This window comes from Ursus americanus, chromosome 21, assembly GCF_024610735.1.
Source record: "Ursus americanus isolate L20-20 chromosome 21, mUrsAme1.1.p, whole genome shotgun sequence".
NCBI classification, from domain to species: Eukaryota; Metazoa; Chordata; class Mammalia; order Carnivora; family Ursidae; genus Ursus; species Ursus americanus.
In genome coordinates, this window is record NC_142147.1 from 2,582,889 (window position 1) to 2,606,825 (window position 23,937).

Genomic DNA, 23,937 nt, shown 5'->3' on the forward strand with positions numbered 1-23,937 from the left:
ATACACTCAAATGCTTACGGCCCATGAAGACACCTAACTGGCTCTGGAAGACTGACCTCACCCACCTCTGCCCTCCCCTCCCGAAAGTTAAAACCACCCAAACCCTAATGCATGGTGGAGGGAGCTGGAGGGGACAGTTGCAAGTGGATTTATCAGATTGATGAACCAGATAAGACAGATAAATCAGGAGACTTCCCCTGACACCCAGCGTCACGGAGGGAATACCCGTCCAGCCTCTGGAGAACATGTGGCAGTGATTTTTGCTCCTGGTGGAAGGGCTGCCATGTCCCCTGTCAAGGAGTAAAATGCGAGCTTCCACTTGCCCGCCGTCCGAACGCCGACTGCTGCCACTCGCAGAGGGGTTCTCGGTGTGTCCAAGGCCCTGACGTGGAGACCGGACACGGCTGCAGAGGGTAAGGAGTGCCCTGCACTGAGCTCAGCCAGCAGCTGGATAAATGCGCATATGTCCACGGACTGTTGCGGGGAGGGCTTCCTCACATCTGATTGCCCAGCGATTATGGGACCACCCACCTTCCTAAATTATCCTCCATTTGCTAAGCCCTAGCCTCAGAGCGCTGCTGTGATAGATTCAGAAGGAGGAATGTGCTGGTCTGGAACTGAATTCTTGGCATCTCGTCTCTCCTAGACCCCCGTGAGGGCCTGGCCAGCTGCAGCCACCCCACCCCCATCCCTGTCCATCGCCTGGTTGCACAGCTCAGAGTGACCACGCAGACACTGTCAGCACCCATGGTCTCAGCCCCAGGAAGCTTACCAGCTTTCCCGCAGCATCTGTGCCCCAAAGTAAAGATGCCCGGGGATCCACCGCGCCTTGCTGGGACAGCCCCAAATCTGCGTTCATCACTTGGAAATGGGCAACAGTTGTCATACATCCCAACAGGGCACGCTCCTCCTCAGGCAGCAGAGAGCAGGGGGCTCCACATGCTCACGAGAGGAGATCCTGATGGCGGTTTCAAAACAAGCCGGGGACTGATGTGTAGACGTGCTGGTTAGTCTTATCTGCCAAGCCGCCCAGTCTCGGACGCACAGACCCCTGGTGAACCGGTCTTTCCAGGCATGTCCGGAAGAGACTAGCATTTGAGTCGGTGCGCAGAGTAAAGTGGAGCCCCCCCCCCCATGCCAGCGGGCATCACCCAGTCTGCTGAGGCCCAAGGAGGACGGAGAATCACAGGAAGGGTGAATGTGTCCTCTCTGAGCTGGGGTCCATCTCCGGCCTTCCTTCAGACGCCACCATTCCTGCTTCTCCGGCTTTTGGATTCAGACGGGGATTCGCACCGGAGGCTCCCCTGACTTGCTGGGCTTATGTACAACTCTAAGGCTGAAGAGGAACCTTCTGTGATCCTAAATCATCCCTAAATCCTGTTGGACAGGTCACCTTATTTCTAATATGGGGCCAACAGACTTCAGTGATGTCCAAGACGAGAGCACAGACCCTTCTCAGGGCCCGATCTCCACACAGGTGCTCCACACTCAGCCCTCTGCGGAGAGGCGTCCTGGGACGTCGAAGCTCAGTACACAGCCGGGGCCCCCTCAGCAGTTCTCGAGCAGCGGGATTCGGCTCCCACCCACCAGGCTGCGAGGCCCGGCCTGGAGTCCTGACCACCCCACCCTATGCACATGAACAGTGAAATGGAAGGTGTTCCCAAAGTCGGAGGGCCACCGAGGGGCTGTGGTTTGCACAGCATCAAGCTTCCAAACAGCAGGAGAGATGGTGGAGCCAGATCCTGAAGTCTCCTCCACCTGGAACAGCACATCACCTCCCAGACGGGTGTGCAGGGTACCCTGGGCTCCAGGCACCGTGCTGGTGCTCACAGCGTCAGAGACGTGGCCTGGACTTGAATCTGTGCCCACTTTGGAGAAACTCTCAGATTTGTTGATTTAAAAAATCATCATCATCATCATTTTCTCCATTGATCTAATCTCCAGAGGACGTTGGGAAGAGCGTTTCCAGAGCTGCCCGTGTGGGTGGAGCTCCATGAGAGTGGCGCTCAGGGCCGCAGCTCCACGCACGCGGCCCTCCAGGTTTTCCTTGAAGGGCTCTGACTTTCAGTTTTTGAAGCTGTCAAGATGCTTCCCCTTTGCCCTTTGACAGCACTGCGCAGTCTGAGCTGCGAGGCTCGTCAGCCCAGAGTGGGATTTGTGCCTCGCTTGTTGAGAGACCTGAGTGAACCCCATGAGGACGGCGGGTCCCTAAGGCACCCGTGGATTTTGCAGACTCCTGTTTTCTCCTCGAGTCTTCTGTCAGGTGCAGTGGCTGGGTTTCTTCGACCGTTCCAAGCAGTTTTCCGCACAAGCCCGCCGGTGTCTCCAGCCCCAGGACAGCTGTGCACGCCCCAGAGACGGGCCGCGCTCCCGGCCCCACTCTGCATGTCCGTGGGGCCACCGGCCTTATTCTCTGGCGGAGCTAATCGGGACCCGCAGGAGGCTCGGAGGAAGGTGGTGCCTCCAGAAACAAGAGGCTTTTGAAGCATAAGGTGAACGGGCCTGGCTGTGGTTTACATTCTTTAACTTAATTTTAACAACGACTTCAGCCCCCTTGAAAATTGCTTCTCTAGAATAATAAACAAGGGCGTGTTGAGTGGTGGGCTGACCCGCAGCACAGGCGGGTGCTCGGGAGACCTCGCGGTAGCTGGGCTGACGCTCGGGCGCCCGAGGGGGGGCACCCCACGCCACCGGCCCTCACTTTGGGAGGGGTGGTGGAATTGGTGTGGCAACAGGAGGTTTTGGGTTACACAGGAGCAAGTGAAATCGTACCTAATTAATAGAGATAGAGAGTTCCGGAGGAAAGGGGGGCCAGTGTCTGCCTGTCCGGCCCATCACGCCTCAGGCCAGCCTGGGTGTCTTGCAGGCTCCTTCGTCTCTGGTTGGAGATCCAAAGTTAGTGGAGGGCCCACGGGCAAAAGAGAGACGCGAGATCTTGGCCCTGAGAAACGGAGTGACCTGGGGTATTTATTAAACAGCTATACGTGCCAGGCTCTGTTCTAGGCACTGAACAGACATTCCAGGGAAACATGCCCGTTAGAGCCTTGCCGTCAGTGTGTGGTCCAACAGCTTCGGCATCCTCTGGAGAGTGCTAGACACGCTAGTCCCAGGCCCGCCCCGGGATTGAGGAGCGCTGCTCTAGAAAATGAAAGGAAGAAGTGGAAGAAAACCCAGGTGGCTTTGATCCACAGCTCAGATTTACAGACATGTTTTTAACATTTGCTTATTCACGTAGATACTTCTCAGCCCCGAGAAACCAGACAAGGAAGGGGTGACCGCAGCACCCTGAACCTTTGTTTGTCGGCACATATGCAAATCATCTCTTTCTACGAGACCGAGACTCCCCCAGGACATGAGCTCTGCCCGGCTCTCTCACTGCTGTGTCTTCCGCACGTAACACGGGGCCTGGAACCTAGTAGGTCTTAACAGATACTTGGTGGCTGAAGGCCGTGGCCCAGGTCCCCAGTCAAAATGGACAAACAGTTTCTCAGAGGGCGGGTCACACCCCAGGAGCCTCCAGCGGCCAGGCCAGATCTGAACCTGCGACCTAGCGGAATATTCCACCACCCACATCCGCCCACCTCCCTTGCCAGTAAAAGCCAATTTGTAAAATTACCCCACTGCCAGGCAGACAAGCACAGGGATTGTTGGCGACTCCTGTGCGCAAACACAGCTTGAAATACCTGCTTCTCAAGGATCCGGGAAGGGCAGTCTCACGGTGGGCTGCCTCCCCCGCCCCGGAGGTTTCTAAATAAGCCGCTGGCCATCGGGCGGCCGGGAAAGCAGAGGCATTTCTTCCCTTTGGGCGTGAGGCTCCCTGCTGCCCAAGGAGGGAGCATCCTGACCCTTCGGAAAAGGATTTCTGGTAGAGTCGTTGGGCTTTGCACTAGACACGCACAGAAGAGGTGTGGGGTTTCTGGTCTTGGTGTGGGGCAGGCACTGTCCCCTTCACCTTCACAGGGAGCCTCACCTCCTCATTACGAACAGGAAGGGGTGACCATACCTGGCTCAGGGGCTGCACGGACGACCCAGGGAGGACGTGGACAGGGAACACTGAGCTCGGTGCCCGGCACACGTGCCTGCTTATCGAGCTCACCGCCAGCACCTCCACTGCCCTGTTCCCACGCACACCTGTCAGGCAGGGGCCACCGTAACCCCCATTTCCAGGGGAGGCTCAGAGAAGGAATGAACTTGCCCAGAGACGCACAGCTTCCAGACTAATGGAATCAAAGCCTAGCCTCCTGGGCAGTCTGACTCTATGTGACCAGACCGTTTGTCTCCAGCACACCACTTACTGGGGTAGAAGCTTTACGAGGATCCGGTGAAGGGGAGGCTGCTGAGCACCACCCGACCCTCGTTCAGGCTCACCGGATGTGAACACTTACCATACCGCACCCAGGACAGGGGCTCTCCTACCTCCAAACCTCAGGATTCTTTGCCCTCTTAAAACTTGTTGAGAATCCCAAAGAATCTGCTTATGTGGCTTCTATCTATTGATATTTATAGAATCTGACATTAAAACTGGTAAAATTTTAAAATATTGCATCCATTGGGGTGCCTGGGTGGCTCAGGCGGTGAGGCGTCTGATTTTGGCTCAGGTCATGAGATCAGGGTCCTGAAATCGAGTCACACATCAGGCTCTGGGCTCAGCCCCTCCCCCCACTTATCCATGCACATGTACATGCTCTCTCTCAAAAGAAATCTTTAAAAAGTAAAATAAAATATTGCGTCCATTAGGTTATAATCAAGAACAAAAGTAAACCTGTGATATGTTAACACAAGTAACATTTTAGAAAAATAATTAGATTTTGCAAAATAAAAAGTAGTGAGAAGATTCACATTGTTTCACATTTTTCAAATCTGTTTATTGTCTGGCTTAGTAGGAAATCACTGGGTTCTCTCATCTGCTACGTGTTCGATCAGGTGCAATGCATTCGTTTATAGAGCAGATGAGAAGACTGACCACACACAGAAGCATAGCTGGAAATTGAGAGGTACCGTCACAGTTCTTCTGGATGATTATGGGTAGTATTCTTTAATACTACACCAAAACTCGGCAAGAGGTGATTCCTTAAAGATCTGTCGCAGTGTGGAACCCGAAACCAAATTAATGAACTTCTTACTCTGTTGCATTAAAACCCATTGATCCATCTTCTACTTTGCATGGATCTCTCGCATACACGTGATTTTGTAACACTCCACACGGGTCCTCTGGAAAGTATGGGTTCACTGGGTTATGCAGAGCTCCCAGACGCCGACACCTTCCATTATACAACCTGAAAACTGACATTTGCTACTATTACCACTGATCTCATCAGAAAAGTCTTTTGAGTACTGAGAAGTGGTCAAGCTCACCACAGCAGATACGAGTTTTCCAAAATTCTAATTCTTGCTTAAAAGTTTGACTTTTTCCTGGAAGTGACAGGCTCACTCTTCATTCTCAAGAAAAATGTCTGAGGATGCTGTTTTGAATGACCATAGTCGGTCAGTCGTTCTCTCAGTAAAGCGTTCCATGGGAAAAGTGGACAGTTCAGCTCGTAACTTGGTGGCTCGAGTGCTTTTCCTCCAGGTCCCCAGACACTGGGTGTAGCTGTCAGGGATCGAATAGCCCGTGATGGGCCCATGGTGTAGCTCCCATTTCATGAAACTGAATATTAAGAAGACATATACTTGAGGGTCAAGGTGTGGCAATATGAACAATCTCGTCGCCTCCTCGAGGACATTCCTAAGTGATGCACTTAGTGCAGCCACACGACGGTGGTAAACGGGACGCTCAGCAAGTGCACTTCGGCCCACTGCCTTGGTCCATGCTAAGCCACCAGCAGTTTGCCCACCCTTGATTCTGAATGATTGGGGCAAATATCAACACTAGAGAAGGCGAGGAACATGTTAGTGTTATGAAGATGCTGTGACCTCACAATCCCCAGGGCCCAAGGACCACAGTGCGTGACCGCAGAACTGGGTTGTAAGCTCCAGAGTGGGGTTGACGTCTGTTTTCTTCGGCTCTGTGTTTAATGAAGAATGGGGGAAGGAAGGAAGGCTAGAATACGACAGAATGGAATATTGTAAGACAATAGTGACCTCAAATTTAAGTCCCAGACCAGCCGCAAGACCCCAGAAACCCTTCCATCTGGGGGCAGTGTGGGAGGGGTCGCTGTGGCCTCCGAATGGGCTCTGGTCTCTGCAGACGTCTGTGTGCCTGCAGATGCAGCCCGGGCCTCAGGTCAATTTCCCTAGAGCTTCAGTCCTTTGATGTGGGATCTCAAGGGGGTTCCAGAACTGTACAGAACACATAATATCCTCGCTTTGAATTTAGACGTCAATATTGCTGTGATTTGACTGTCAGCTCCGACATCAGTCATGCTCTTACCAGGGAAACAGCATCCTTCAGAGGGAACTGAAGTGGTTGTTGGGGGCACCTGTGTTTATAGAGCAAAGGGAGGGTTTGAGGGAACCAACAAAGGACTGGGGAGAGCAAGGAGTCTTCGCCAGCTGGGTTGGACAGGGCAAGGAGCGAAAGCTGGGGAGAGCTACAGCCAGGCACCCCAGCCTCCCCTGCTCCCCACTCCAGTCTGCTTCTGGTGTGTCCTGCTGGCCAATCCCAACAGGAAATGGGAAGCAGGAACCGCCATCACGCAGTCCACACAGGGCAGCCTCCCAGGGCACAGAGCGGCGTTGGGAACGGGTCTGGAGGGATAACTGGAGAGCAGCCAGCACAGCTTCCCGGTAACGTGCTCAAAGTACAGCACACATCATCTCAGTCTTCAGAAAAGGGCTCCTGTGACCAGCCAGCCGTCTCTTAGCCCCACTCGCTACCTGGCCCGAGCATGGCAGCGGGCTCTGCAGGGTTCTCCCTGCTAGCAATCTCACCCCAGCCCTTCCACCCTCCTTCGGACCCCTCATGGACATCGAGGGGATGTTCTATTGGCCTCTCCTTATTGTGCCACGACTCACTCTTATCAGTCCCTCACTATGTACCAAGCATGATGCCAGCTAACTGCCCTGTGTAGGAGCTCCTATTATCTCTCCTATCTTGTGCGCAAGGAAATCAGAGATCAGAGGGGGTAAAGCAGACAGACTTAGTAACATCAATGGATGGCTGTGCCAAGAGAAGCAGACCCACTCTGCCAAGGGCCACTTGCCAATGCCTTGTCCACATGAGGCTGAAGGACACTGTGTCGAGTCTACAGAGCCCCAGATTCAATTCCAACCTTGGGCAGCCTTGGGCAACTCACCGTATGTGCATCTAAGTCTCCCGGTCTGCAAACTGGGGAGCTCTTCTAGGTAGTGCTAAGACTTCTTTCAGCTCAAGCAGTGCCCGGGCCCAGTGGGGGTTGTGGACACCGTGGCCTTTGCCTTCTAGATTTGCGCACGCCCCCAGAACCACATCCGTGCTGTCAGATTTTGTGAACAAACAATTCACTTCTCATTGGCCCCATGCACTTGTTGGGATCAGCAGATGTAAAATTCTGACATCGCACTTAGAAAACTTCCTCCATCTGGATTTCTGCAACCCACAGGGAATCATTTGCCAAACACATGTTTTATAAAATATGGACCCACTTCACTGTGCCTTGTGGAGCTGATAAAATCCACCTTTTCCCTGAGCACGTGAATTCTGCCCGTGCGTGCTTTCTGGCTGGGAAGCAATGCGAGGCCACGCTGAGTGAAGGGAGGTGCTTGGCTTCCAGGCACCACGTGGGCAGTGCTTGTGCCGGGGGGGAAAGGCAGAGAACACACGAGGCCACGCTTTACTAAAAATAGAGACGTGGAACATGTGGTGTTCATAGGACACACAACGGGGTCAGTGGTATAATGGAAAATAATTCGTTTCTAACGTCAGGCCAAGTGGCGCTGTCGGGAGGGGTGTGTACACGTGTGTCCCCTGCTCACGCTCTGTATAACGTTCGAGGGAATTAGGGACAGCTGACACTGGCGTGGCTAATGAGTTTAGGAAGGCTTTTCAGGGAGCAATGACAGGTGTAAACACTGCTGCAGAACTGTTCCACACAAGGGGTTAAATGCCGACTTCCTCGGAAACATAACTTAAAAAAAAAATACAACACCTTATTTTCTAAAATCGTGGTAGAATACACATGACATAAAATCTGCTTTAGCCACGTTTCGGTGTGTGGTTCTGTGGCAGTGAGCACATCCATGCTGTGCGACATCACCACCCAGAACCTGTTGAGAACTCTCTCATCCTCCAGAGCTGGAGCATTGCCGGGGGCACAGGGAGTCCCTGCCTGGCCCCCCTGCCCAACAGCTACTTCCCGTCCCCGCAGATCTGACTGCTCTATGTCCTTCGTGCCAAGGGACTCGTACAGTGTTGGTCTTTCTGCATCTGGCTTGTCTCCCTGAGCAACACGTCCTCAAGGTTCCCCCGAGCTGCACGGCATGCCAGTACTTCATTCTTTCTTGAGGCCCAGCCACATTCTGTTGTGTGGGTGGATGTGATTTTGTGTGTCCATCATTTGGACACTTGGGTTGCTTCCACCGATTGGCTGCTGTGAGCAATGCCGCTGTGAGCAGTTTTGAACAGTAGGTGCTCCTAGGCTGGTCAGATAATTAGTAGCCTACTGAACAGCTTGGCACAGTGTCCTCCATTTCAAGGGAGGAATCAAGGTAAAAAGGAAATCTCATCGCCTTTGAAGCCAAAACTGGTTTCAAATGCTTGACTAGCGTGCTATGATTCCGAGCTTCATTTACTCGTCTGTGAAATGGGAACTGTTGTGGGGACGGCTGGTTGTTGTCCCTGCGTCCACACCTTCCTGGTTCCTGAGAGAACCCGGATTTTTTCAACGTTCTCCCCCTCTCCCAGGGGACATGCGGGAGCTGAGAACACCCACAGACCTCCCCTCCCGCCCAGAGGAGCCCAAGTGATCAGGTGGCCGGGCAAGCTCCTCCCCCTTGCTGTGATTGGCTCGGGCACCCAGGCTTCAGCCAATCAGGTCCTGGCGGTCCCCTGGCAACTGTTGCTAGGTTGGGGCAGGCTCTACCTGAGTGGCTTGGTCAGGCAGAGGAAGGACTGGTTGCGGGGAGAAAGGGGGTCCCTTCTGCCTGGGGACCAGCAGGGAAGCTGGTTGTTCCAGGTGCTCTTTCAGGTGCTGCTGACAGCCATCCTGCCACCACTAGGGGAGCCGGCGCGGGGACAGAGCCCAGGCCAGAGGAAGGCAGAGAGACCATGCCCCTGTGTTTGCATACACACACACACACACACACACACACACACACACACACACACACACAGACCTCGTCACCCTCCACACAGACGCACACTCCGTATGTCTATGGACTTGGAATCAGAATGTTAAAAACAGATCCCTTTAAATAACCATGATCTTACCTGATATTTAACAGGCGACGAGATAAAGCCCCAGAGAACTGAATTTACTTGCCCCAGGTCCAGGAGGAGGGCTGTACAAAGTCAAGACCAGCTCAAATGCCCCAAGACCAGCTGCCCCTGTATTATGCTGTACTCACATACAAGGGTGCACTCGCGGCCCCCAACACACACACACACACACACACACACACACACACACACACACACTCACACACTCAGGCTCAGAAGCAACGTCTCCTGTAACGGCAGATCTTGGAGCAATTCACAGCTCTGTGTCAACACGGCTCAGTGGCCAGGCTCTCGAGTATTGCTTGATACAGAGATTTATTACAGAGAGAGAGGCCTGGACACAACACCTTCTGTCCTCGGTATTACTCCTGATCCTGAAATAAGACATTAGATGCGGGCCCAGACTGAGAAGTAATGCAGGGAGGGGGCAGAGCATGCGGATGGGGGGGGGGGGGTCAGTGAAGGTGGCACTTCACCCAGTTTCAGCAGAGTGAGCTTTCTAGGGCCTCGGGGGAAACCTGAGTGGTGTCTGCAGATCAGCTGATGGGGCCGTGTACCTGATCCTGACCGTTGTGCTGCAGTTACGTGGGGGAACCCCTTGTTCGGGAAACAGACACGGTAGCATCCAGTGCTAGGGCAGATCTTGTCTGCAGCTTTCTGTGCATGTGTCTCTGTGCAGTGTGGGGTGGGTAGAGATTCACATGTGGGGAATCTAAGGGAAGGTATCTTGAGTTTTTGTCCTCGTCTTCTGTAAGTCTGAAGCCACATCCAAAACAGAGGGTATGTGCTCACAAGGGACACCTATGGAGAAAACAGACCACAAACTCAGGAAGGGGATTGAGGTGGGAAGATGCAGCCATGCTGGTCCAAGGCCGGCCTCCCGGCTTAAATCAGAGCCCACGAGTCCAGGAGCGCACCTGCAGCACCGTCCATCATGGAAGCTCCCCCAGACCCAAGTTAAGCATCCTGCTTGCAAGCGTCAAAGGCGCCCCTCCCGCCATATCAACATTGGTGGTGGCCGGGGGCCAGGAATAGCTGGAATGCCTTGCACATGCTGACAGATTGGAGAACATATAGATGTGAAGTGTGTGTCAGGTCGGATGACAGGACACATGCAGAGACGTAGGGCACGCACTCAAGAGTACAAGGGGGTCCCCTAGTTGATTTTTAAATCAAGATCTCATGGTTTATACACCACGGTTGCAGCTGAAACATTCCTCAAGTGTAGCCCCCTCCCACATTTCAAACGAAATACATGATATAACGCAGTTTTAGCCAACAGCCTGTAAGATACACCAACATCATCTCGAAGGTAACCTGGGGGTAACCACCAGCACGGCCAGCTTGCACTGAGCCCGTCCTTGGGACCAGGTGCTGTGCTGAGTGCTATTATCTCCCTGCAGAGGGGGACCCCCAGGGCTCGGGAGCCCCCCAGTCCCCCCCAGCCCTCTCCCCAGCTTCCTCTTGAATGCACAGCAGAACCAGGAAAGAAGTGTCCTTTGACTCTAGAGGCTGTGACCTCAACATGACGTGGTTATCACTGTCTCAGCACATCACACTGCTCACACCGTTAGTTCGCGTCTCCATTGCACTTGGCACTGAGTGCAACCCAGTTAGATGCAACTTCAGATCCCTTTGTTCCATTCTTCTGCGGTGACGGGGCCTTAGTATCTGGACGGTCCAGTTCCACCACTTGCAAAACCATCTTAGCTGCAAGGAGCCATCAGGAGCTGGAACAACAGCTTCTGTCAGTCTACTCCGTTTGCCCAAAGCCATAGAAGCAAGACCTCGGGGGTGTGGACAACACATCCACTCAAAATACACAGGAGGCTGGTGCATCAGACTCAAACATGGCACTTTTAGATAAGGGGGCAACTTAAACCCACTCGTTGACCAGATTCCAAAATGATTGCCAAATTCACGTGGTAATCGGCATTGTCATTTCTCTGTTGAGCTTCACTCTGGGAGGTTTAAAAAATAAAAAATGCCAGTTCAGGTATGCTTGGGAACCAAAGAAAGAACACAGTGCTTTTCCACGTTGTCAGACGCCAGCACCCTCTCTCATGCAGCACAGCCTGCTGAGCTCAGAGCCCGGCTCTCTGTGCTGTTGCTGGTGGGTCCCGGCACTGCCTGGAATGATGCTCTGTCTCCCTGCCCTTGTCCCTGGTCACACGGGCCCATCCTCCCAGACCCAAGCCAAGGCCACTTCCTCCCTGCAGCTCCCTCACGCGTGCAGACAGAGCTGTCCATGGTGACCGCGGTGCCCGATGAGCAACCCATTGTATGATTTCCCCGCCTCCTGACATCTCCGCTGAGCCCCTTGCTTGCTGGCCAGGGCACCCTGTGGGTATACACGGGTAATGTGGAGCACGGGCCTGGTGTTTGTTTCCTGATCACCCATGCATTTTGTATTTCTGCCAAAAATAAAAGTGGGCAATATTATACAGACATTTGGCAACTACATGTCACCTTACTTGCGAGCTCTGATTGACTCGAAGTGGATTCAGGCTAAGCTAGGCTGCAAGAATGGTGGGGCCGGTCCAGGGGTCTGGAGGGACGGCAGACGGCAGCCATGGTGTCCTGCTCTTCACACCTGTTTCTCTGCAGCAAGGCAACAGTCCCACCTTTAAACTCCTCTTCCCGACCTCCTGCACCCCCAGCTGCCCAAACCTGGGGTGATTTAAACCACTGCCTCTCCCAGGGCAACCTGCATATGAATTACCTGGGGTCTGGCTGCCGTGGAGTTTCTGAGTCAGTGAGGCTCTGCAATTCTAACCAGCTCCCAGGGGGCTGTTGGGTAGCAAGATTTTAAAGTAGATGCATAAGGAGAATTTAGGTAAGAGGCCAACATCTTCTAATGGTAAAAGTGATCTCTCTGCTCCTGGACTCTTTAAAAGCTGGGGCGGTGGAGGGCCGGTCACTGACCCCTGACATTCCACCTGGTACATCTCTCTCCCTCTAGGATTCTGCTCACGTCATTCTCTGGGTGTGGCCCCACTCTCCGGGGCTAGACGCCTCTGCACAGCCCTCCAGGTCACCCTTCTGTCTTTTCTCCTTCCTGTCTTACTGGAAGCAGATCCCACAGACTCTGTTGGTGGCCCCTGCTCTGGCCTCTGGCTGAGTTTGGCCGGTGGGGACACCAGTGGGACATGGGAGAGGGGAGGTGCAGGGTGCTCCTGTCTTCTGGAGTGCCCAGCACCTGGGAGAGCCCGAGAAGGGACGGCAGTAGCTGTTATTGTAACTCTTGTTTCATTTTATTTTATTTTACTCAGTTTTCTTGTATTTTACCTCTTATTTTTACTAGACCTGGTAATACCTAGCCCAGGTACCTCCTCCACGCAGCCGTCTTGGGTTACTTGAACCTTCATTCACGTCCTCCTCCTTTAAACTCCCTCGACAAATAACTTAGCTCCTTAGTATGAACCGTCTTCTCTCTTTCTGTCCAGTTGCTCCTGAGGGTCAGTCTGGAAACTTCAGTTCCCTCTCTGGGTCTGGACGCCTCCCGTCTTCCTCCATGGCCGGCACCGCCCTGACCCCACTGTGCCCACTTTTCCTTTGGGGGGGCAGGTGACAAAACACATCAGCAACTGACAGTGCAGCAGAATAATGTGGGCACGACCTATCCTGCTGTGTGTTCCCTCTCCCAGTGATTAGTGAGTACTTGGGGAGATGTCCAAAAACAGCATAACATGTTTAAAAATCAACTTTTGAAAACGGCTTTACTGAGATGCCGTGTGCATACATACACTGGAAGCATACAGTCCAGTGGCGTTGAGGACACTCACAGAGCTGGGCAGCCATCAGCACAACTAACTTCAGAATGTTTCCGGCGTCTCAAAAGGAAAGCCTGCACCTGCTAGCGGCCGTCCTTACCTCGCACTTTGCTTCCAGGTATTGATTTAAGACACGAAGCAGAAAAAGGACATCCTGTAAATCCCCGAGGACATGGTCTGTGTGCATTGCCTGCGATTCTGACGCTGCTCGCTGGCTGTGTTTGAGCAGAACTGAATTTGGATGTCCTGAAAACACACCTGGGTCTCAGAGCACATTTGAGTCCACCTGCCTCCTTGCACACCTGAGTTCAGAAGCCTCATCCTTCCACTAGAGGGCGTGGCATCACAGGTGCCAGCGGCTCCGGGCCAGGTGTTCCCACCTCACCCCTGGCGAAGGAAGAGCTGGTTCCCGCCTGACCGGAGCAGGAGCTCTGCCTCCCCTGTTGTAATCCAGCCAGGGAAGGGAGCTTTCATTTCTGAGCCAACTGCAGACTTGACGGATTCAAAAGGTGAGATGCGGGCACAAAGAAAACACTGTGTGCGGGGTGGGGGGGGGGGTGACAATCATAATGCTGCCATTGACTGAATATTTGCAGTGTGCTTGGCATGGCGCTAAGAGCATTACACGCGTATCTGATTTAATCCCCACGACAGCCTGCTGAGATGGACCTTCTTCTTTTGGCTGGTTTACTGATAAGGAAGCTTAGAGAAGCAGATTTAGTAACTTGCCCGGAGGATCTGTCTTGAGCTTAGGACTGATATCACGATCTGTTTGGACGGAGGGAGAGGCCAGTCTGAACTGAGTGACCTCCTGCCGTCCTCAAAGCTGTGAACCTTGAGAACCCCAACTTCCACAAACCCTTCCAGGCCACCCTCCTCCCCCAGGTAATTTTATCTTCAGGGAAGAAACCGGAAGTCGGGGGAAAGCGCTGCTGAAAAACTGTAAGGTTCAAGTACACAGAGAAGGGGAAGATCATTACCAGAGGCCACATGCAGGGGTCCGCTGCTATGGACAGCAGGCCGGCAGCCCCCCAAACTCACGGTCACAGCATGGGCCGGCGGCCCCACCCTCCCTCGTGACCTCCCTCCCACGTCCAGACCCAGGTGCGGGCGTTTTCAATCCATGAGGACTCTCTGTGGGCACCATTTCAACCAGCCCGAGCCACCCCACCACGGCGGGTGGCCCCAGGATGGGTTCCCACAGGATCGGGGCCTGTCTCTGCCACAGGAAACTCACCCATTCACAGAAATCAAGTAGACCCAAAGCCGGATCTCGGCCCAGCTTCCTTGGGGCGCCGGCTGCTGGAGGGGCCAGTGTCCTCAGGCCTGAACGTGGGGCTGAATGAAGGGCCATCATTACTGCGAGAGGCTGACCACCAGATCCGCACGGGTCCGAATGGCATTCCCGACCAGTCTCCTGACGGGAAGCCGCCGGGCAACACAGCGTGAGTCCAGACGGCACCCCGTGTGGCGGGGCTGCTGGACCTCCCAGCCTCGGGCAGCGGTGCTGGCACCAGGAGGCCCTGGACCTCAAACCTGACTCCTCGGCTGTGTGGCGTGGACAGGTCACATGACCTCTCTGAGCTCCCCGGTTCTCAACTGCACAATGGGGGATATGACACCTTCTTCAAAAAGCTGCCATGAGGGTCTCCATGAGCAGGTGGGTGGAGAATAAAGGAAGGAGCGATGCTGCCTGCCCTGTGCGTCAGGGGGTCACACACACGCACACTCAGGGGCTGGTCCTGAAGGTCCTGCTACATGCCTGGTGTCCCCCGGGGGATGTAGAAGCGGACGCAGTCCCCTGTTGCCAACAGTCTAATGCTGGAGACAGAAATCAAGCAACGGATGAAATTAACACTGTTTTCAGTAGTGGCAAGTGCCATGGAGAAAAAGCAATAACCAAATAAATCCAGGTTAGGGATGGAGAGCAATCCATTGGAGGGACTCAGGGGAGGCCTCCAGGAGCAGGTGCCACCTGGGCCCAGACCTGAATGACAGGAAGAAGGCAGCCACGCAGAGTTCTGGAGGGAGAGCATTCCATGCCGGGGCAGTGGGTACTGAGGCGCTCAGGTGGGACGTTGTCCCATGACCACCACCTCATGCCCGGGGCTGAGGCCTGCTGCACCTGCTTCCCAACTCGGGTGGAAGGCTGGCCGGGCACTCTCTGCCTCCAAAGCTGGCATCTCACCCCAAAGGACGAGAGGCGGTGGCTAGGCTGCACCTGGGGGTAATTCTTCCTGGTGCTGACGGGCAGACAGGTGGCAGGGGGAAGAAGGGGAAACAAAACAAAGCTTCAAAACCCTGCCAAGCCTGGACGAGTGTGCTGGTGGGAGGGATGCCCCCAGCAGCTCCCCCTCTCACTGAATCCCATTACCCGAGGGGCATGCCTCCTGCTGGTCATGAAGAGCCTTCTTGTTTCCCTTAGAAATAATTTTTTGAATGTCTTGACAAAACCTGTCTCTCGTGGAATTTCCGAAGTTAGCAAACATGGAGCTTCAAGTAGCAAGGAGCTCCACTGGTGTGCAGTGTGCATTTCCCATTCCCTTTGCTCCCATCTTCGTGCTCCACAGGAAGGGAATGTCCCAGGGAAGGGGCTTGTGCCAAGTTGTGGCAGGTCCCTTTGTTCCTTTGGCCTGGATCTCTTGGAAGGTGGGGAGTGCCCAGCTTGCCAAGGAGAAGCGTTTGGGGGGCCATTTTCATGACTGCTGCTGCTTTCAGGGATGCCCTCCCCACCCCCCACCATTGTCAACGTGTGTTCAGGGTGGTGTTCTTCCCCGCTAAGGCCCAGGGGAGAGCCAGGCATGGTGAGGTGACAGCGCGGGCTGGCCAAGTCATTAGCTGCTTCCGTGCACGATCAATCTGTCAGCAGCAGGGAGGGGCCATGAGCTCTGACGCTTTCCTCCATCCGCCTTTGATGGCTGACCTTATCAAGGAGGGGCGACCAGGGAGGAGCTCGTCCTTCTCTGTTCATCCTCCGACCGTGGAGAGCCGGAAACAGGAGTCCAGCACAGATATCAAAGGCCAGAGGTTCTCCACATCACGGAGAGAAACAAGGCCCACCCTTGCCACTGAGTGTGTCCCTAGGATGGGGCTGGGGAGTCTGCAGGTTAAAGCAAAGAACCCAATGGGGACCCTATAGGCAGAGAGAAGATCACAGCTGACAGCATGTGCCTCTGGAGCTGGGAGAGCCACATCCCACTCTTCCCCATCTGAGCCCCACACTCTTGGGCTCCTTGCTCAGCACTTCTCTCCTTCCCTTCCATTCTGAACGAATTGGATTTCCACCGCCTTGAAACACCCCTGCTTCCAGCTGGTTCTATCCAGGCTGTGCCCTCTGCCCAGAATATTCTTCTCTAGCTACCTTCTCTTCCTTCCTGACTTTACATGAACCTCACCAACCCCCCCAAAAAAAAAAACTCTGTCCCTGATTTTCTCCTCCCAGCACTTTTCTATAGTAGTTCACACCAGATTGTAATTTCTGTCTCTTGCGCTTGACTGTGAGCCCTGGAGAATAGGAGCCTTCTTTTTCACTATGTACCCTCAGTACTAGATGCAGAACATTTCCTCATTGTTGCAAGGTGGCTACAGCAGCTCCAAGCATCATCTCCTCTCCTGACAGTGTCCTAAGAAGGAAGGGACAAAAAGAGACCTCTGTTTGGATGTCTCTCCCTTATGTAAGGGGTGGGGGGAAATATTCTCCAGAAACAGTCTTTTTATGTCTCATTGGTTGTAACTGGGTCAAGTGGGCACCCAAACATGGAAAGGATAGTGGAAAAAGGGAGGAAAAGGGGAGGGGAGAAGAATTGAGACAAGGAAGGAAGGAAGGAAGGAAGGAAGGAAGGAAGGAAGGAAGGAAGGAAAGACGGATGAATGGATTGAATGATGGATGGGCAAATGGAAAGATGGGAGGATGAAAAGATGGATGAATGGGTGAGTGGGTGGGGGGATAAATGGATAGATACGTGGATAGATGAATGGATGGATGGATAGGTGGGGAGATGGATGAATGGGCAGAGGGGTGGATGGATGGATGGATGGATGGATGAATGGATTTGTTTTCTTTAATTGTTTTTCATACATGCTTCACTGTGATTATGTCGTTAGTTTTATGGGAAAAGAGACCAAGAAGATGACAAATGGGAGACCTGGATTACAGTTCTGATCTTGACTTGACAAAACTGTCAGAAACACAGAAAAACATGTCCAGACCTGCTCTACCTTCCCACGTCCTTGGATGTCCCTAGTCAGTTTCCCTCTCAGAAATCAGGAATGGTGCTGGGGAGAAAAGTGGACTTTCATGAAAATGGGTCAGTAAGAAATATCAATTTTTATATTGCTCATGTAACTGTTTACTTTTCACTTGGCCTTCCAAAACTGTGTAAATCAAACATCCCACAAATAAAGCGTCTCATTCAGCCATGGAATAAGTTAGAGAATCAGAAGATAGAAAAGAGAAAGTACAGTATGAGATTGAATAAGACATGACACACAAGAGACGTGGGTACAACCATTTGTCTGAATCTTTCTAGCCAGGGTAGTTAGTCTGAAAACCCGTTATTCCCTATCAGCTCCCTGAAGATTGGTTCATGTTTTTTCATTCATTTAATAAGATGTTGTTGAGCGAATACAAAGTATAAGATGTGGTGGCAGGTGCTGGGGATATAATGACGAGGAAAATGGACAGGGACCCTGTCTTCCAGAGGGTTCCATCCACATGTAGCTCTAGACATGTCAACTGGCCACTGAAATATGATGTGGCCTTTAGAATGGAGAGTGTTGGCAGAATCACCACCTTAGCGAGAGACCTAGGTAACATCACCTGTAATAAGTCATCATGCACCCCCGATGAGACGCTCTAGAAGGACTCAGCATCACTTCTGGGGCACGTTCACCAAGAGCACATCACCTGAGTCTCATTGTGAGCAGACCTCTGACAAACCCAAACGGAAGAACGTTCTACAAAGCACATGACCAGACTCTTCAAAAAGGCTGAGATCGTGAAAGGGAAAGACCGAGGAAATGTCCCCAACAGCAGGGGACCAAGGAGACATGACAATGGAATGCATCACAGGATCCTGGACCAGATCCAGGGAAGATAAGAGACATTAGTGGGAAAAAAGAAAAACGAAATCCAATTAAAGTCTGTACTTTAGTTAGTATTGTGCCAATGTTGACTTCTTGGCTTTGGGATAATTTTATTATAATTATATAAATGAACATAGGGGATGCTGGGTAAGGGTACATAAAAAATTTTCTTGTGACTTTTGAAACATTTCTGTAAGTCTAAAACTATTTCAAAAGAAAAAGCCTTAAAGATGCAATGTGGTGAATTCTCTGATAAAAGAAGGGTAGGTGCTATGAGATCATGTGCCCACGATGGACCCACCACATCGTGCAGTCACAGTGCGTCAGCTCACGTTCACTGCGCACCTGATACCTGCTGGGCACTGGGCGTCATGCTGGGGAGGGAGGGTGAGCCAGACGGACGAAAGCATTTTGTGCACCGTCTACTCTTCTCTGTCCGCTCAACGAAGGTGATGCTCCACGTAGAAGCTGCTCGTCTCGCCCGGATCCCAGACGGAGTCGTGCAGAGCCACAGCCACACCCGGAGGACTTGCAGCATGGACAAAACACGAATCTTTGTCGTCGCAAAGCACCAAGGCTCTGGGGCTATTGTCACCGCCCTAAGGAAGCTCTGAGCTTCAACTGCCAGTCCCTCTGCGTAAAGAAGTGCACAGGAAGGGACTGCTGAGAGCTGACCAGATGACTCGGGATGAAGGTGTTAGCGGAGTCATTGCAGCAGCTTAAGATGGGAGATTCTGTCTAGAGATGGGGAAGTAGAGGAAACCGAAGCCTCCCCAGAACCACCTCAGGTGACGTTTCCTCCACGTCACACCCCAGTGTCCTCCCCACCCATTCATTCCACTATTGAGGGCCGTGATCCCTTTACTCACTGAGCACCCGTGTCAGCGCCTGGCACCGTTCCAGGCAATGGAGACCCATCAGTGTATCAGCTGGCTAGTGCTGCGTGACAAGCCACCCCAAAATTCAGTGGCTTTGCACAGCCCTTTATTAGTTCCTCGTTCTGGGATGGGCCGGATGATTCCCGCCGCCCTTGCTCCCGTGTCTGTGCTCTGCTGGGAGCTGAATGACAGAGTCCTTTCATTCACATGCCGCTGAGGCCAGGCTGTTGACTGGGCTGTCTCGGTTCTCCTGGGGCGCTTCCTGACCAGCAGGCTGGCCCGGCCCTGTTCACACAGAGTCCTTAGCACCCCAAGAACAACAAGCACTGGGACCGCAGGGCACGGCATTCACATCGTGTCGCCAACGTCCCGGTGACCAGAGCAAGGCTCACGGCCAGGGGCAGAGAAATGGCCCACAGCCTCTGCGAGAAGGAAGAGTTAGTGACCATGTGTCAGACGCAGTGGGGAGAACAGGGAACAGGCACCGAGAGGGGCATAGAGGAGGGGACGATGACCTCAACTAGACGGACCAGGGAAGATTTCAGAGGGGAGGTTACGCTTGAGCCCGACCTTGAAACGTGAGCTGCAGCTCACCTGGGAAGGTCGAGTTCATGCACATTCTTCTTCTTGCACCGTGCGGGGGAGCACAAGAAACCAGAGCAGGGATCACCCGGTCATCGGGGTGCTGGCTGTCAGATGGCAGGGCTGTGACAGAGGAGGGGACGAGAAATAGGAAGAGTAGCATAAGGACAAGAAGGAAAGTAACACGAGACAATGTGGGATGGCCAGTGAGAACACAGCTGTCCAGCTGGGTGGCCTTGGGCTCACTGCTTAACCTCTCTGTGCCTGAAACTCTCCATCTATGAAGTGGGGACAAGATCGTCATCTCATGGGGTATTCATTTTGGGGACTGAAAAACCTGATGATACGAAAAGTTCCAGTAGTTCTCCATACGTGATAAGCTCTCAGAAAATTATGCTGGGGCGCCTGGGTGGCTCAGTCGTTAAGCGTCTGCCTTTGGCTCAGGGCGTGATCCCAGAGTCCTGGGATCGAGCCCCACATCAGGCTCCTCTGCTGGGAGCCTGCTTCTTCCTCTCCCTCTCCCCCTGCCTGTGTTACCTCTCTCGCTGGCTGTATCTCTCTCTGTCAAATAAATTAAAAAAAAAAACTCTTAAAAAAAAAAAAGAAAGAAAATCGTGCTGATGTGACGATCATTCACCACAGGCCCATGTTTTGAAGGTATGATGGGATTTGGTGTGCCCAGTTGCTCTGTAAATAGACACTTTTGTCCCACTATAGGGCTGGAAAAGCCAGGGCTCAGAGCGGTTGAGGAAATGTGGGTGGGCGTGGAGCTCAGAGATGGAATTCTGTGCGTGAGCCCGGGAAGTCTGCACCTGCGGCCATGTGGGGGCTTCTGTCAGAGCCTGCTGTGTGCCCAGCAGTCCAGAGCCCCTCATGCTGCAGTATCACGCATCCACATTTCTGGTCTGTTCTCCCCCTTGCAAAGAGGGAGCATTTAGACACAATCTCTCCCGAGCCGTCTTGCCGGCCCAACGATGCACTGGGGCAAGGGGGCCGTGTTCATGCACATGAAAGACTGTGTTGGGGTTTTCCTGTAAAACTGTTGTTTTCTTGAATATGAGATGTGCCCTAACTCGACTGTCTTTGGCAGGAGGCAGACATTCCAGTAAGGGAGTAACCCAAAGGAAGCGTCTCCGTCCAGCCAAGGCCTTCGCGCACGTCTGACCCTGGAGGTGTGGTTGCAGACAGTTATGCGTTCAGAGAGAGGACCCCTCTGGTGGGCACGGTGCAGACACGGCTTCGGCTTTCAGAAGCAGTCACGGGGGAGCAGCCCTCTTCCTTCTCCGTTCCAGTCCTGGCTGGGATGGCGCTCAGGAGCACGCCGCAGCTGGAGCAAAGGGAGTTTATTTAAAGAACCCGAAAGGTTAAACCACTCAGTGATCTGCAGAGTTGACTGAGAGGCACTATTGAGCAGCCCAGCCAAGTTCGACCTGGGCGGTACGGGTCTCAAAATGCTTCCTGCACTCTGGTGTCTCTCGATTCCAGAATATACAGCAAAGTGCTGGACAGCAAGGCGAAACCAGGAGCCAGGAGCTTTCGAGGCCGGCTCTACGCTGCACCTTCTCTGCATCCTCCATAAACAGCTGGTGACTCCGCACAACTGCGGGAGGTGGATATTGTTCTTATCCCTCACCTACAGATGGAGAAACTGAGGCATGGGAGGCGGGGCGAGGCCACATGCTCGAGGTCCAGCAGAGTATGGGGCAGAGCTGGGGTTTGGAGCCAGGCTGTATGGCCTCAGTGTCTAAGCTCTTCCCTTGGAGCCACCAGCTCACGCTCCACGGACGGGTCCTCGTCTGTGTCTCCAGCGAGACTTTGCTCCTGGGCTCTGCTCCTCCTCGTCCACCTGCCTCTGGGCTTCAGACGGGTCTCCTCAGATCCCTCGGTCCTGCAGACTCACAGGTTAGAAACGGACCCTGACCTTCAGTGGGAACCCTCATCTTACCCAGAGCCCTGAGGCCAGATGGGCGATGAGCTTCACCAGAGGCCCCCGGCCACGGCTCTCCGCGTCACTCGGAGCTGTGTCCCCAGAATGCCACCTGGAGCCTGCTGCGCACACAGGGGCATGACCTCCAGCACACGTCAGCTGAATCAGAATCACCAAGGTAAGGCTTGGCCTCTTGGAATGCACCCTCGATTTCTATCCCCACGTTTCTGTGTCCACTTTCTCCCTGAACTAGCAGACCGGGCAGCACCGGCTGCCCTTTTGACCTCGCGGATGGCTTACTTGGTTGGTCGCCTGGTGTCCACTGGGCTGTGCTGGCGGAGGGCCAGAGCTCTGCATTAACATAGGAACAATGGGGCACCCAGGCTCAGAAGGTGTGGGTGTCTGTGCCTGCCACTGGCCAGCAACACGAGGGCCGTGCAGGTCCAGGTTCACCTGCAGCAAAGTGGGTTCTGGACCCTGGTGCCTCGTGATGCTCGTAGCTGCTCTCTGTTACTGTCTGTCCTGGAGGGAAGATGATAAGGTTAATGGGATAGCCCCAACTCCAGCCTATGCCTTTTCCCCAGGGATGGGCCTTCCACTCTCAGAAACCCTACATCCCAGTACGGGTTAGGCCACCCCTTTGCCGAGACAGAATGCACAGGCTGCCCCCAAAACCAGCTCTGATAAAGCGCTTTAGGGAAAACTCATTAAGAAGCCCTTGTCCACCCACCTCCTGCATCCCCACAGCCGCTCCCCTGGTCCTCACCGCGTCACCATGCCCCAGACTTCCCAACAGCTGCTGACAGGCCTCCCTGTCCCACCCCATCCACACCCCATGGTCTTCTTCAAGCCATGCACGAACTTCTCTTGGGCTCCAGAAAAGACCCAGACTGGAGGGCCCTTGGTGATGGCTCGGGCTCACTTCCCCTTCACCCCCCGTGCCCTGTGCTCCTGCCACCAGAGGGAAGTGTGTCCCTCCTGCAGCTACTTCATGTCCCCTCCAGCCTCTGCTGGACTCCTTGCTTGCTGCCCACCCCCCGCCAGGACCAACAGAAAGTATGCCATGTGTCTTTTCCTGCACCCTCCCTACTCCTCAGCTCTGGGCTTCCACATCAGCCCCACTGGGAATCCCCTGCCCTCCCCAGCCAGGGCCCCCAATACTCTGCATCGTGGTGGCCTCGTCCCTTGGGCCATGGCTCCACGAGGCAGGAATGTGTGTTTCCCCGACAGCCCAGCACCCAGGGCTCATCCACTCGGGCACCATGAATATTCCTGCTTCAGTGGTTAAGGGCGGGGGGGGGGGGCAAAGGCGCCTCCCCACAAAGCAGGACTGCTCTCTGTGGAGGACTGTGCACACCGATGGGCTTCTAAAGTTTGTTTCCAAAGCTGCGTTTTTTTAAATGAAGATGCCACCAAATGGCAGGATTCCTGGCTTCCTTGGCCGTGTGCGGAGACGGCATTGAGTTTGCTTGGCCGTGGGCACTTCCGGGGACAGAGGGTTTCCTTTTTCTCATTTGGAGTAAGAGCGGCCAAGGCGCGGGGGATTTCGATTCTTTCTCGGGGAGTGTGAGTCGGTTCCGCAGGCTCACTGGCTGCCTGCCACCTCCTCCTTCCTCGGTGTTTGTGGCCTCACCGCTCCTGCCGCCGCTCACCCCGCTGCTGGGGACCAGTGTGTCCCCTCTTGTCAGGGCGCTCTCGGCTTTCCTGGGATTTATCAGGGAGACAGTTGCCATCCCCGTAAAACCCCGCTCCTCCCCGCTCGGGTGAGTCCCCGCCTCTGCCCTCTTCACACGCCAAGGGTGGAACGTGAGAAGTCATAATCACCCGGTCCAGCCGCATAGTTTGCGCCCTGCTGTCCTGGGCCCCGTCCCTGTGTCATGCCTTTGAAGTGTCGCTAAGCCTCTAGTAGCTTTCAGATGACACTTCAGTCACACCTCTTCATTCTTATCACCGCCAGCAGCAGGCTTTGAGTTGACACATTGGCAGCCCAGAGGCCTCTCCAGAGGAGCATGTCCCCTGGGTGACCTTTTGGCTTCTGAAGACGGCACCTGGGCCTGCAGATGGAGGGGGTGCACGGCGGGCCGTCCCCCGTACAGCGCCTGTGTCTCCTTTCCTCACCCCCGCTCGGGAGCTAGCTGCCGCCCGCTGGTTTTTCTTTAATTGTGGTAAAACATACATAACATGAAACTTACCATTTAAACCATTTTTAAGTGTACAGTTGTATGGCACTAAATATATTGACGTGCAACCATTCCCACCACCCATCTCCAGAACTTTCTCATCTTCCTGAACAGAAACTCCGTCCCCGTTGCACACCCGCTCCCCCTCTGCCTCCCC

The 23,937-nt window shown here is 53.8% G+C and overlaps 1 protein-coding gene across 2 annotated transcripts in view; it reads left to right on the top strand.

Annotated features, from left to right (window-relative positions):
* The window catches only part of C21H16orf95 (chromosome 21 C16orf95 homolog), a 520,833-nt gene that overhangs the window by 434,192 nt on the left and 62,704 nt on the right, over window positions 1-23,937 (top strand). For both annotated transcript variants that reach the window (XR_015727990.1, XR_015727991.1), the window contains exon 14: window positions 20,764-21,778. The gene's annotated coding sequence lies outside the window, so the exon portion shown is untranslated. The remainder of the gene's footprint in view (window positions 1-20,763; window positions 21,779-23,937) is intronic.